This window comes from Centroberyx affinis, unplaced genomic scaffold (assembly GCF_046629955.1).
Source record: "Centroberyx affinis isolate AG114_WGS23_722 - 3 ecotype Tasmania unplaced genomic scaffold, CSIRO-AGI_Caff_v1 ptg006600l_1, whole genome shotgun sequence".
Classification (NCBI taxonomy): domain Eukaryota; kingdom Metazoa; phylum Chordata; class Actinopteri; order Beryciformes; family Berycidae; genus Centroberyx; species Centroberyx affinis.
Genome location: NW_027283344.1, coordinates 20,516 through 36,026, shown reverse-complemented (window position 1 = coordinate 36,026; position 15,511 = coordinate 20,516). Strand labels below are relative to the sequence as shown.

Sequence of the window (15,511 nt, the reverse complement as noted above, 5' to 3'; positions counted from 1 at the left end):
CTGTCATTGGCTACAGCAGAATAAAGTGAAGGTTCTGGAGTGGCCATCTCAGTCTCCTGACCTCAATATCATTGAGCCACTCTGGGGAGATCTCAAACGTGCAGTTCATGCAAGACAGCCCAAGAATTTACAGGAACTGGAGGCTTTTTGCCAAGAAGAATGGGCAGCTTTACCATCTGAGAAAATAAAGAGCCTCATCCACAACTACCACAAAAGACTTCAAGCTGTCATTGATGTTAAAGGGGGCAATACACAGTATTAAGAACTGGGGTATGTAAACTTTTGATCAAGGTCATTTGGGTAGTTTCTGTTGTCATTATGATTTAAAAAGAGTAAACACAGTTGTTTGAGAATAAATGGCTTCACCCAACCACTAACCATGAGTGAAAAAAAAGTTTTTGTGTTATCATTCATATTCTCTGAAAAATGGCCAAAAAATCACAAATTCTGCCAGGGTATGTAAACTTATGAGCACAACTGTACTTGATAGCCTACATTTATTTGATTTAATTGGCAATGTTTTTAGTTGGATAACAAAATAACTGACAAAATAAATACGAGTTATTGTTTTTAAAATATTAGATAGCTTGCTGTTCATAATGATACATTTCAAGCCGCATATCTAATATTGATTTGTGGGTCTTGTTTTGGGTTTAATAATAGCAATAGTGGAAAACGTGAGTGGCGCTCCAAGACTCTGAGCAGCGCTGTAAGTCGTGGCTGGGCGGCGCCAGATGTGTAAACACTTGTTTTGAGTTTTTAGACGACGTATGTCGTCCGCCAGACGTGTCCGGTGTGCGGCCCCTTAAGGCTCTGACTGCAGCCCTGACAACACTTCCGTAAACAATGGTAACGACATAAAGGTCATGTGGCTTGCGCATGCCCACTAGGGTAGAATTCACCGTTTTACTACCTTTTTTTTGTGTATCAGTGCGGACTGGAAACTTTTAGAAAACGGCCTGGAAACGCAAACGACAATGCCGTTTTCAAATTTACCCAGATTAGTGTGGACAAGGCCTGAATTGTGTGTAAAGGGGAGTGAAGTGAGGAAGTCAAACAAAAGACATTGGTGATTTCTTCAAATAGGGCTGTGCAAAAAAATCGATACAGCTGAGTATTACAATATTTTTTTCCATGATACTGTATCGATTTTCCAGCCCCTCGTATCAATACATTAAAAAAAATTATTCATGTTTTAAACGGATTTAAAATGTCCTTAAATTTTCCTCAAATCCCTTTGAATTAAATAGTTTTGACTCAATTTGTCCGCTGAGTTATCAATATAATGTGATGTACATATTAGGCTACCCAGGTGGTACACAGCAAGTTGTATTTTCAGCTCTATTTTTAAATTTTCAGTAAATTATGTGGAGTGTTGCAATGTATCGCAATATGTATCATAACGCAATGTATCGTGATACAATCGTATCGCGACCCAAGTATTGTTATTCGTGAGGTCCTTGCCAATACCCAGCCGTATCTTCAATACACTAGTTTGATGTGTTGTGTCCCCCCCCCCCCCCCCCCCCCCCCAGGCGGCCTGTTTGGCTCCAGTACGTTCAGCCAGCCGGTGACTTCCTCCACCACTGCGGGCTTCGGGTTCGGAGCGGCCGGCGGGACGTCCACCAGCCTGTTCGGCAGCACCAACACCGGCACGACCGGCGGACTCTTCTCCCAGCAGAACAATGCTTTCGGCGCAAACAAACCCGCCTCCTTTGGCAGTGAGTCGCTTCCTCCGCTCTGCTGTTTTGGGCGTTCCACTTCATCACCTGACCGATGTGATCGAGAGGAATGTTGACAACCTGCTTATGTTCTGTGTATGCAGCTGTGATCAGTTGTATGGAGTCGGCAGACTAAAATTAGTAGATGATAAATTGAGAATTTACGTGAGAATTCAGAGTGCTAGGACTGCTGTGAAGGTTTCCATAATGAAACCATTGTCTATAGGAATAGTTCACCCAAAAATTTAAATTCTGTCATTATCTACTGTCCCCCATGCCAGTTGAAACTCTAGTTATTCCTTTAATATCAGGAAGAAGAAATTGGGTCATTAGGTGTAGAGTGGAGAAGAAAGAGTAAAATATAGCCTACTAAGGATATGAAGAAAGAGAATAAGAACATACAGGACCAGTCAAAAGTCTGCACCCACCTGACTGAATGTTCTGTGTTTCTCATTCTCTTAAAGTCATTTTGATCTAAAGGCTTCTGCTTAAATGCTTGAAATTAGTTTCTTAGACAAATATAAATAGTGAAGTTGATCCTATGTATGAATTTCTTTCCTTTGCCTTTTCATCAAGGCAAAGGGCGGCTACTTTAAATAATCTAAAATATAAGATAGTATTGATTGATTTTTTTGGTCACTGCATAATTCAATTTCTTTACTATTATTCTAAAATGTGGAGAATAGTAGAAATAAAGAAAAAATATGTGTCCAAACTTTTGACTGGTAGTGGAAGTAAAATAGAATAAAATAAAAATGGAGCATCTTTATCGTTTCTATAGGCAAAATTGATGATAAATAATAGTAATTCAGCACTCTCTAGTTTCATACCAAACACCTCTTAGCCATTTTGATTGATTTCTCTAATGAAACGTCTCAATCCTGTAGTGGAAACGGATTCCCTGTGTGTTAAAATTGTAAACGGCACTGTGTTCTCCAGGCTTCGGGACGAGCACCAGCAGCGGCGGGCTGTTCGGATCGACCAACACCGCCTCCAACCCGTTTGGCGGGACGTCCGCCTCCCTGTTCGGCGGGTCCGGGTTCTCGGCCGCGCAGCAGCCAGGGACCACGCTCAAATTCAACGTGAGTATTTCTGTCTGAGCGAAGCCCTGAAACCTGCCGCTCCCTCTCTGTGTGGGAGCAGAGGAGGTGGAAGTACACAGATTCCTCACTCAAGTAAAAGTGAAGTACCATTTTAAATCCTTTACTCAAGGCAAAGTGTAAAGGTACATGGTGTTAAATTTACTCTAACTATAAAAGTAAAGTAGTGGTCTAAAAACATCATTTGTAATGTTCTAAACTGGTTTTCTGTTGTCGTTCCTCTGAATCCCAGATGAGAAAGATTGTGAACATTAATTCTAGCAGCTGAATTCATGAATGTTAACTCTCTGCTCCCTTGTTGCGTCTCTCTTCCTCCTGTTGCTTCTCCCTTTCCCTCCTTTTCTGGTGTCGCTTTGCTGAACAAGCAGCCAATCACATTTGGCTCTTGATTAGGGCTGAACAATTAATCGAAAAGGCGAAATGTGTGTCAAAATACCATTTTAAATTAAATATTGTGGTGCTGCAGAGATGTCCTGGCCTACACATCATATTCTACAGACTTAAGAAAACATCTTTGTTTGGTACAGATCCCCGCAAAAATCACACCATAATCATTTTAATACGTTTTTCAATGAAAATGAGAATAATGATGTAAAAATGATCATTCCCTCTAATATCGCAAATCATATCGCAATTGCAAAATCAGTCAAAATAATCGCAATTAGATGTTTTTTCAAAATCGTTCAGCCCTACTCTTGATCAGCTGCTTCCTGGATAGAAGCTGTCTGATGCGGGAAAAAAACACCCCAAAAAAACCCAGTTGATTTCCCTAAGAGTAACGAGTCTGTTTTGAAAACGTAGTGAGTAGAAAGTCTAGATTTTTCTTTTGAAATATAGTGAGTAAAACTAAAAAGTCCTCAGTGAAAGAAAATTAGTAGAGAAGAAAGTAGAAAATCTTATGCAAGTACAGTAGCAAAGTATTTTTACTTTACTTCCCTCCTCTGTATGGGAGAGAACCTCCTGTCAAAATGTAGCAGTTTTACATTTCCTTGCTCACTGATGAACAAACATAATGTACCTCACAGAACATAATTTACAACCTTTTCCAAATTGTTAGGGTTCACTAATTAATTTGGCAGATTTAGGGCCGGTTCACATGCCGTGTCTGTTGCACGCTCAAATCCATTCATGTCAACGGGGCCGTGTGCAAAACGCAAGTGACGCGCCCAGACCTTTATTCCGACTGTGACCATGGCATACTGAGATACAAATAGGGCTGCAACTAACGATTATTTTCATTGTCGATTAATCTGTTGATTATTTTCTCGATTAATCGATTAGTTGTTTGCTCTATAAAATGTCAGAAAATGGTGAAAAATGTGGATCAGTGTTTCCCAAAGCCCAAGATGACGTCCTCAAATGTCTTGTTTTGTCCACAACCCAAAGATATTCAGTTTACTGTCATAGAGGAGGAAAGAAACCAGAAAATATTCACATTTAAGAAGCTGGAATCAGAGAATTTTGACTTCTTTTTCTTAAAAAATTACTCAAACTGATTAATTCATTATCAAAATAGTTGGCGATTAATTTAATTATTTGAAATTTAATTAATTGCTCACTGTCCACTCCTCGTGCTTTCGAAGCGTTTTAGAGCGCTGCATGTGAAGCGGCCCTTATGATTCACCAAGAAGCGTTTACTTCAGTTAAATTCCAGCTTTTATAACCGGTTCACCTGTTATTTCCACAACCTACTGTAACAAAATACACTGTGTAGGGCGGCAGAAAACGGTGTGAATTTGTAAAAGTTGACGTTTTATTGAAGTAAACATTTTGCTTGGTGGATCACAAGCCAAATTTAAAGGTGGAACCTAATATTTGGGAAAAAGTCTGAATTTTTTGTTCTGTGAGTTATGTCTGCTCAATGCAAAACTGACAGATGTTCCAGTGAAGTTCAGTGTTGGAGCTCAGCAGAGTGTCGATCAGCAGGAAGTTGTATCGCTCAGAATAATTGGAACAACTTGTAACTGTTCTTCTATTTTCATAGTTCAATATTTCAGTGAATATATCATCCAATTTGTAACTATTTTGTGTGCAGAAGTTTTAAGTTAGTTGACGTCTTCAGTAATATTCTACAAGGAGTTTGACCTGAACGTCTGCAGCAGCGGTGTCAAGCTTTTGAAGCGCGAGATGTCTCACTCTGGACGGAAGCGTAACAGCTAACCCTCTCGTGTTTCCCCTCAGCCTCCGACAGGAAGTGACACGATGGTGAAAGGGGGCGTGACCACGAGCATCAACACCAAGCACCAGTGCATCACGGCCATGAAGGAGTACGAGAACAAGTCGCTGGAGGTGGGTCCGCCGGGGGAAACGCCAGTCGATCGGCCGCCGGTCATAATCTGCCGCCAGACTTTCTGGATAGGTCATCGGTGATTGGACGATCACGGTTTCAGCTGCCCGATCACATTATAGGCCTACACTTGTTATCTTTGTTCATGTGCCATTTAAAAGGAATTTAATAGTCTTTATTTTTTAAGAGAGCGCTGTTTTTAATTTCAGAGAGACGCATGAACAAAATATTTTCAGTGTTTGATTGTTGGATTTATTTGCCATTTTCATCTGTTGATGAACACAAACCGGTCACATATATTCATTTCTGATGTTGTGACCGGCCGGAACTTCGAAACCGTTTGACCGGCTTTTACAGCACGCAGTTCAGAAACTCTGCTCATCCCGCTGTGGTTCTTTGAACGTCAGCGTCCGCCATGTTGGATTTCATCCCTCCCTCTGCGCTCCCTCTCTTCCTGCAGGAGCTGAGGCTGGAGGACTACCAGGCGGGCAGGAAGGGTCCGTCCAACCCGATGGCGGCGGGGACGGGCGGTCTGTTCGGCCCGGCCGCCGCCGCGTCCAGCACCGCCACCGGCCTGTTCGGCCCCTCGGCCCCCAACACCAACTTCTCCTTCGGACAGGCCAAGACCACCTTCGGCACAAGTAAGTCGGCATGGCGACAAGAACGGAGACTGAGGCAGTCTGAGGAAGCCGCCTCTAAAGTAATGTGACCTAATCACTCACACACACTTAATTTACTTGTTTTTTGTTTGTTTATTGTTTTTTTTTGTTTTGTTTTTATTTTATTATTTTTTTTTGGTTATTGTTGTTTCCATTGTATACATTGTATAATTTTATTTTAGGTACTTTTATAAGCCCACTGGGGTTGCAAACCTCTCCGGCCCTTTTTTTGTTTTGTATTGTCTTTATTGTTTTTTCTTTCATGGTGCGAAAATTCTTTGAAAATGTGACTATAATAGTCACATCTTAACTCTCATAATCCTCTTCTCAAATGCAAATTTACCTGGTGTCACAACAGATAACAAACTTCTGGGTTCTTTGTCTATTAGTTTACATGGGAGTCCTGCCGCACAATGATGTATGGCGAAATATACAGTATATAGCCACAGATCTTTCCAGCAATGCCATTGGCTGCTAGAATGTAAACAACAATTTAAAAATGTCGTTACAAAGTGACGATAATATAATTTGGATGGAGAGCTTGAGAAACTGTGATGGTCAAGAGTCTCATTAGTGATTACTACAGCAGAATAACATGGAGCTGATATCACCATTCATGTTCCTGACAGCAGAAAAACATGGAGCTGATATCACCATTCATGTTCCTGACAGCAGAATAACATGGAGCTGATATCACCATTCATGTTCCTGACAGCAGAATAACATGGAGCTGATATCACCATTCATGTTCCTGACACAACATACAGATTGACACCTTTTTATATTGCGATATATTGAATTTCGGTATATCATCCCATCACTAATTGTAAGACAATAGATACAGTGGCATTTTGTAATAAATTGTTACTGTGAAACGTTACTGTAAGCCTTCTGCCTGCTGTGTCTTCATCACTCTGCTGTAATGGATACAAATAAGCGATTCCCTCTCAGTAACGCTGTGCCCCCCCCCCCCCCCCTCCCTCTCCCTCTCCCAGGCGCCGGTGGGTTCGGGGCGGCCACAGGAAGTCTGTTCGGCCAGCAGGCGCAGCAGCAGCAGCAGCAGGCGCAGCAGCAGCAGCAGCAGGCGGCCGGCAGCCTGTTCAAGCCGTTCGGTCAGACCACCACCACCCAGAGCACCGGCTTCTCCTTCGGCAACACCAACACCATGGGCCAGGCCAACACCAGCAGCATGGTGAGGACCGCACCGCCTGTCTGTCCGCCCAGCTGCTCATCTGGACCAAACCAGTTTTTGTTTCTTTCTGCCTTACCTACCCACCCCATTTGTTGGCTAATTGATGATGAATTAATAACCAGATCTGATAAAGAATCGGTAGTCACAGGTTTTGATTTGTTAAAGGCATACTGAGCAGGATTTCCCCTCTTATATCCCCCCAAATAGCATAAACTCATCCAAAGCTTATCCTCCTCAATCATTACGTATGGCCCATTGGTCGTGTGTGTCAGTGTGTGTCTGCAGAGAGCCTGCTGCCTTCTGCCTGGATTTTCTAGTTTCTGAATATTCGGGACGTTTCTGGGCGTCTACCTTTTGGCAGCAGGTGAGTCCTGCAACCAAAACCCCTGCTGAGTCCTTTTATATCTAAAAGCCTGAACTCTAAAACAGAGCAACTGGTCGGAGCTGAGTGTGTATCATGAGCTGGCAGCTAGCTGCCGTTAGCGTAGCTTCGTTGTTATAGAAAAGCTGATAGCTAAGCTAACAGCAGCTTCCTGTCCAACAGAAAACAGCCCGACTCCCATCCTCTCCTTCAATACTCTCCAGCAGGTGAAAGCCAACAGATTCACTCTCGTTTTGGAACGAGCCTTGTCTGCGTGGCGTTTTGCCTCGCTTTACGTTTTTAACTGGTTTTTACCGTTTTGGCAACCGGAAGGAGGAGGGGTCAACTTTGAAAGTTATTTTTACAAGCCACAAGCAGCTAAATCCTACTCGGTATGCCTTTAAAGCTGCACCAAGTAGCAACGTGTTTAAATTCTAAACTTTCAAGGACTTCATTACTCAGAAATCCTATGCGGTGAGGTCACATGTCGTCTTCTGAGTGTGTGTGTGTGTGTGTGTGTGTGTGTGTTGGGGGTGTCTCACTCGCTGCTGTTCAGGAGACTCTTCTGGATTTCCCTCTTCAGTCCGGTCTCTTCCTGTGTGGAGGAGATTTCCCACCAGAGAGCAAACTGACAGCAGAGTTTAATTTGGACAAACAGGGAGAATCTGCAGCGGCTCAGTTAGTGAGGATGAGACGCAACGGTCTGCTGATTTAGGTTTATAATATGGGAGTATTTTTATATAAAAGTCTTGCATAGTGTTTGTTTTTTTCCCCCACATTATGCCTGGTAAAGAAAAAAGTTAAGATTCCAAATGGCGAGGCGGACGGTCCTGTCTTCCCTCTGCCTGCTGCAGTGCGGTCAGTTGTTCCTGTCGTCTGGTGCTGGGGAGGTTTTGTCCTCCGTCTCACGCCTGTCCTCTGCTGTGCCTCAGGGTTTGTTTGGCAACACGGCGGCGGCTCAGGCGGGCGGGTTGTTCGGCGCCACGGCTCAGACTAGCGCCGCCACCGGCTTCGGGACGGGGACCGGGCTGTTCGGTCAGACCAACACCGGGTTCGGCAACGTCGGCACACAGGTACAAACCGGAAGGGGGGGGGGGAGGCGGAGTCTAGTTTGAAATGGGCAAAATGGATTTAGTCCAGTCTATTAACCTTCATTCAGCACTAACAGTGTTATTGTGTAGCTGGAATACTTTTCCATGGGTCAACACAGGGCTAAAGGGGCATTAAGCAACAACATCCACAAGTCTCCAGCACGGTTTCCTTTTTTCACATTTTTCATTCAAACTTTTCCACTTAACAGGCTGTAGTGTTGAAATGTTTTCAGTTGCGTTATATTTAACTACATCATTGCGGTCACATTCTCACAGAATAATTGGGATTTGCATTTTAGCCACAATCGTGCAGCGCTACGTGCAGAAATGAGCTTCGTATTAATTGATTTTGGTCATTTTGACGCAGAACATCGAAGCAGTTGAACACACAGACGGCACGACTGTGATTTGAGTTCATGTTTCAGTTTGATCCACTGTCAGTCAGAGTAGAACTAACCTTTGAGTAAACCTGACCAAACCTTATTAAACCTCCCTAAACCTGATTACTAAAGGCTTAATGGGGTTTAAACGTGACTAGACCTTGAGCAAACCTTGACTAAACCTTGTTGGTCTCAACCTGGACTTCTGAGAATGCTACTGTTGGCGTTGCCATGGAAAACTGGCCTGGTTGTTTATTTTCACCGTGTCATTTTGTTTTCTTAGGTTTTGGGGTATGTTTTTTTTTTATCATTTATAATTTTCTAAAAAAAAAAACTAATTTTCTGATATTTACAGTAAACTTAACCAAGCATAAGCGTTTTCTTTTCTCGTTGTTTTCCTAGAGGAATGAGAGAGGTTCTTATCCTGGAAACTGATGTTTATGAACTCAACCAAATAGACTGACATTCATAGAATAATTTGTCAAATATACTGAGGTGTCATCTTTCAATCCATAATTTGGCATGAAATTGGAGGTAGGAGTTTCTTCTGGATGCTTGTTTCTGAATTGTCCAAATACATTAGTCTTGCGTTTTACTTTTTAGCTGCTTTTTGTAGAATATTTTAGGCTGTTGCCGTTTCATCTGTGTTTTTTCTACACTGCAATTTTTAAAGTAGAAAAATATAAACGTCCTACTAAAAGGATGAATGAACTTTAAAAATATTGTAATAAATTGCAGTACATGATGACTTTGCCCAGAGGTTTAAGGATTTTGTTCCGCAGGTCACAAGCTGTATTAACACACATGTTGGTGATTCCATTGTAATCAGTGTGATGAAGCTGAATTAGAAACACACCGTCATCATTTTTCGCTGATATATTTTTTTTCCTGGGAGAAAAATTAAAAGGAAATCTCCTTTTCAGCCGTGTGTGTGTGTGTGTGTGTGTGTGTGTGTGATGGCTCTTTGTAAATGGGGGTTGACATTGCGGTGTGTGTGTTGTGTTTTACAGCAGAGTTTATTTGGCAACAAGACGGCGGGTTTCGGCACCACCACCACCAGCGCCCCGTCCTTCGGCACCGGCACCGGCCTGTTCGGCAACAAGCCGGCCCTCACACTGGGAACAGGGACCAACACTTCCACTTTTGGTAAGTCCCGCCTTCACTTCCCTTCGTCCCGTCTGACTAAATGACAGTGAAGCCTCTTTAGTGGTCGCTGTCCGATCGATCGGTGCTGAAAAGCATCGTCAATTCATAAATCATATTTGAGAACTAGACCAAAAGCTGAATGTGCAGTTGTGCACCCTGTTCATTTAATAGCATAATTTGTTATCCCCACCTGTTTGTTCATTTGGAGGCTGCAGGCGGAGGGAGGCTCCTTCATCTGACGCCATCCGACTCTTTTTCAAATGTCTGGACTCGTTCGCAAAGACGGCAAATTACTTCATTTAGGTCCTTCGGCTTGCCAGTTTCGTCCGGTTTAAAACCAAAATAATCCCAAATAGGGGATTTTGTTTTCTTTTTGGCAACGAGCTCTTCCATGATTGTTCTCTGAAGATGGCGTGTGGGGAGTGGGGGACTGCCCCGCCCCCTGAGCGCCGCACACACACCTGCGCCAATATATCGGCAATCGCCGGTATTGGGCTGACGGTGGCCGGTTGGAAATTTTAACATATTGCCCAATCCTAGTGCTGAGTTAGGATGTGATCAAACCTCCAGCTGGTTCTCTTTGGTCTGAACCAGAGAGGAAAAGCTAGCTACAAGCCAACCAGGGCTTATAAGCAAAAGTTACATGACTCACAAGCAGCTTGTGTATTGGACAGTTTGAACCTGTCATCCTGCAGGTTAGAGACTAGACTTCCTGTAACTTCATCTAACATGATGGACTTGTCTGCCTCTTCTTCTGTGGTGTTCATACTAGTTAAGAACACATGAAGAAATAGCTGAATATGACCAGACTTCATTTTGTTCTGCTGGGCTTCCCAAGCATGAGGAACCGCATCTGTCTCCTTCTACCCATAATCCCTTGTGTTTTGGGATGGTTTCCTGTAGTTGGAGTTGCGGTTCTCTTGTTAGAGGACTGAGACTCTCTGTGCTGTTATTTGGTGCCACCAGAGTTCAAAGGTCACTGTTCTCACCTGGACAAACCAACTGAACTGAAGGAGGAAACGCTGCAGAGTTCAGATAAACGGATCAGAACATGATTGCTGTGAACGCAGCCTTAGACATTAATCCAGAACCTTATATATTAAGAAAAGAACATTACAGCCAGATTTGTATCTGTGTCCCGAGGAGAGACGCAAGACACAACATCAGGGACACACATACATTAAAAAAAACAACATAAAAACAAGTGTGTAATTGTTAAAAGTCACTCTGGAACTAGCAGAGTGGGAGATTAACACAAGCCAAATCCTGGTATTCTTTACTCTGCATAGTAATAATAAGAATAATAATAATAACCTTATTTGTATAGCACCTTTCATACACAACATGCAGCTCAAAGTGCTTTACATCAATAAAAGGCAGATAAAAGACAGATAAAAAGATAAAATTCATATAAAAGAACAAGCAAAATGCATTGCATTAAAAGAATCAAACCAAGTAAAATAGAAAGATAAAAGAACACAACAAATATTCCCACTTTTAGATGCACATTGTGAGTGAACCCATATGTTTTTCTGTAAACATATGGGTAGTAGATTTCACGTTCCATCTTGTGTATTTATTTAGCTCTTTATCACAAGCATGAAGCCTCCAAGGACTTCACAGAGAATTGTGATTGAAGATTTGTCTACTCAACCCTCGACTTTGACAAGTCGCCAACCATCTTTTCAGTCTTTTCCTCTTCTGAAAATCTAATTGGTTGGTAAAAGTGAAAATGTTGAAAGGAGCCCCGGTGGATGTTTGGATTCAGTGTTTTGTCAGCTTCCTTCTCAAACTGTGGACCGGCCAGACAGCGAGGTGGAGTTACTGCTGCTGTCACTGGAATGATAACCAATAGTTGTTTTGTTTTGTTTTGTTTTTCTTACTGGCTGTAGGTTTTGGTGCCAACCCTGCCGGCGGGAGCCTGTTTGGGAACAAGCCGGCCGCCGGAGGCCTGGGGACCGGACTGGGAACCGGGTTCGGAGCAGGTACTGATGGAACCGCATCATTACCAAGGACCAGATTAGGGATGCACAGATCCTGAGTAGCTAATAATGGACAGGATAACTTGATATGAACGCTGTTTAGTACTCAGAATCTGTATTAGGGCTGGGCAATATGGACAAAATCAAATATCATGATATTTTTGACCAAATACCTCGATATCGATATTGCGACAATATTGTAGGGATGACTATTGGTGCTTTCACAAAATATTTACACAATGAGATTTTTGATAAATAATCATCAGTAATGTGGATATAATGACTAAGTGGGTAAAGGCAAATAATAGAACAGCTAGAACAGTCTGGTAAGTTCAGAAAATGACATCACTTTACTGTAATGCAGCCTTTAAAACCAGGAAAAGACACTTATGCCATATCACAATATTATGATATCCAAAATCTAAGACGATATCTAGTCTCATATCACGATATTGATATAATATCGATATATTGCCCAGCCCTAATCTGTATCTGCATCAGCAGTGGAAAAGGTTGTGATCGATACCTCTGTGAAGTGTGAGGGAATTGAATTTGTGATCTGTGTTTTACTGCACTTTCACTTTAGTTTATGGTTTTGGGTTAAGGCCGAGGTTAGAGGTCAGGGAATGAAGGTAGTGCTGAATGAAGGTCCTCACAAGTATATTAATACAAATGTGTGTGTTCAGCAGTGGGCACGGGGCAGACGTCTCTGTTTGGGAACACCCAGAACAAACTGGGAACCACACTGGGAACCATGGGAACGTTTGGAGCGACTGGATTCAACAGTGGAGCCAGCAGCCTGGGCTTCGGAGCGCCGCAGCAGCCTGTCGGTGAGCAGCTGGAGTCTGACTTTCTTTTTGCTTTCCTGTTTTACTTTCTTTCTGTCTGTCTTGCAATCTGTTTTTTTTTTTCTTAAGTTTCTGTCTGTCTGTTTTTCTTTCTGTCTTTCCTTCCATCATTAGGTCTATTTTTCTTTGTATTTCTTTCTGTTTGTCTATTTTTCTCTCTCCTGTGTGTGTGGTGGGGGGGATTCTGCGTTCTTCTGGCATTAAAAAAAGATTACACTTGATTGGCTTAATGAATGTGCTGTAATTCAAGGTCAAAATCTTTAATTCAAACATGATATCTCAGACATCACTGGTCCAGTTGTGACAAAACCTTGAGGGACCTCGGTCGTACTGAGGCAGGTTCATCACATGGGAAGTGACACAGGTTGTTTGTTTTCTCCTCCAGCGCTCAGCGACCCGAACGCAGCGGCCGCCCAGCAGGTGATGCTGCAGCAGCAGCTCAACGCTCTGGCCTACTCCCCCTTCGGAGACTCTCCGCTCTTCAGAAACCCTCTGTCTGACCCCAAGAAGAAGGAGGAGGTGAGAGGAAAGGAGAAGAGTACAGACTTTCGGTTTTTTTAATTCATCCACAAAAGGATGTAATCAATAAAAGTTCAGTGACGACAAAGTCTGACAGTCTGTGCAGAATTATAAAATAAGATTATAAAATACGATTAGATAGGATTATAAGATAGTAGGGCTGCAACTAACGATTTTGATAGTCGAATAATCTATCGATTATTGAAACAAATAATCGACTATTCGGATTATGAATCGCGCAATTACTCAATGGCTCTTATTTAGCTAGCAGCACGATCCAGAGTTGAAACAGAAGTCTGAGGTGTAGAGGGTGAAAAGAAATGGTGACAGTACGGTTCCTTGGGGTGCGCCGGTGTTGCCCACCGCCACGTCTGACAGTATGCCCTGCAGCCGGACGTACTGTGGCCTGCCGGTGAGGTAGTCTGTGATCCAGTCCACGAGGTCGTGGTCTACCTGCTTTTCTGAGAGCTTCTTTGCCAGCAGGAGGGGCCGGATGGTGTTGAAGGCACTGGAGAAGTCAAAGAACATGATCCTCACAGCGCCCCCTGGCCTGTCCAGGTGTGAGTAAGCCCTGTGGAGCAGGTAGATGATGGCGTCCTCCACGCCGATGCGGGCTTGGTATGCGAACTGCAGGGGGTCCAGGGAGCCGACCACCAGGGGCCTGAGGTGCTGCAGTCTCTGAAAGGTCTTCATGACCTGTGAGGTCAGAGCGACTGGCCTGTAGTCATTTGCTGCTTTTCCTTGACTCGACTCGCTTTTGGTAGTACCACTTGGATTTCCACTGCAGATAGTATCCCCTCAATGCAACCCCCCCCCCCCCCTCCAAAACTGGTTGTCATAGCGACACCACGATGCTGCATGAAACTGCCGTGATGTCATCTTCAATGCGACACACACAGCAACAATGGAGGATATCGAAGGGATGGTGTTCTTGATTCTCAGTATGTGTGTGTTAGTCACTGTGGTTTTGCGGGTTGCCATTTAATAGTAGTTAATTAAACTGTTCTCTGACGTGGAAGACAGACTGGGGCTGGGAGAGGGGGGGGGGGGGGGGGGGGGGGGTCGTCGTTGAGCTGTTGTCCAGTGTGGGGTTTGCACATTCCTGGTTCCCCTCCACGGCTGGACTTGACTGTTTGTAGCCAGTAATCTTTATGTTTATTGCTGAGACTCAAATCTTTCCAGCAATGCCATTGGCTGCTAGAATGTAAACAACAATTTAAAAATGTTGTTACAAAGTGACAATAATATAATTTGGATGGAGAGCTTGTGAAACTGTGATGGTCAAGAGTCTCATTAGTGATTACTACAGCAGAATAACATGGAGCTGATATCACCATTCATGTTCCTGACACAACATGCAGATTGACACATTTTTTATTGTGATGTATTGAATTTTGATATCGTGCCATCTGTCGACATTGTCAGCTTTTTGAATGACAAGCACCTAGCACCCCGCAGCGTCCCCTGGTTTGAATGCAGTGTTCTAACAAGCAATTTTTCTGATAAGTTAGGGGCCATGAAATGTGGATGAAATTGCCAGTTTTCCTGTATATTGCGCAGACAGAAGTGGAAAAATTGTTTGTTTGTACATCCTCAGCAGAATACAGAATGATTGCAAATGCTAAGAGGAAACTGAAGTGAGAGCCAAGTTTACTTTACAATAACCAATCACAACTCGCCCTGTGTTCTGACAGCGTCTGAAGCCGACCAATCCGGCGGCCCAGAAGGCTCTGACCACGCCCACCCACTACAAGCTGACCCCGCGGCCCGCGACTCGAGTCCGCCCCAAGGCGCTGACGTCGTCCGGTTCCTCCAAGTCGCAGCTGTTCGACGGTCTGGACGACGACGAGCCCTCGCTCACCAACGGAGCCTTCGTACCCAGGTACCGCTACCGCTGCCCGGACTGGTCGCCGTGGCAACAAGGCCCGAGGAGGCGTTCTGTTTGTACCCAACTCTAGAGTTTTCTTCATTCGAGACGTCTAATGCGGTTTCCTTTGTGTGAAAAGGCAGAACATCAATTTGCTTCTGTTTGATTTAGCTATTAGATTTTAGTATTGTCTGAAGACTAGAGCTGCAAGGTAATGGCTAAAATGATAATGACCATTATTTTGCTAGATATTACGATCAAGATATATGATTGGTGATTGGATGATTTGGGGAACAAAATATTTTTTTACTACGTGTTTGACATCTTACAACATCTTTATTTTCAACTGCAGTGCTCT

The 15,511-nt window shown here is 43.4% G+C and overlaps 1 pseudogene; it reads left to right on the top strand.

Annotated features, from left to right (window-relative positions):
- The first annotated feature begins 1,535 nt into the window (after window positions 1-1,535).
- The window catches only part of LOC139638858 (nuclear pore complex protein Nup98-Nup96-like), a 33,320-nt pseudogene continuing 19,344 nt past the window's right edge, over window positions 1,536-15,511 (top strand).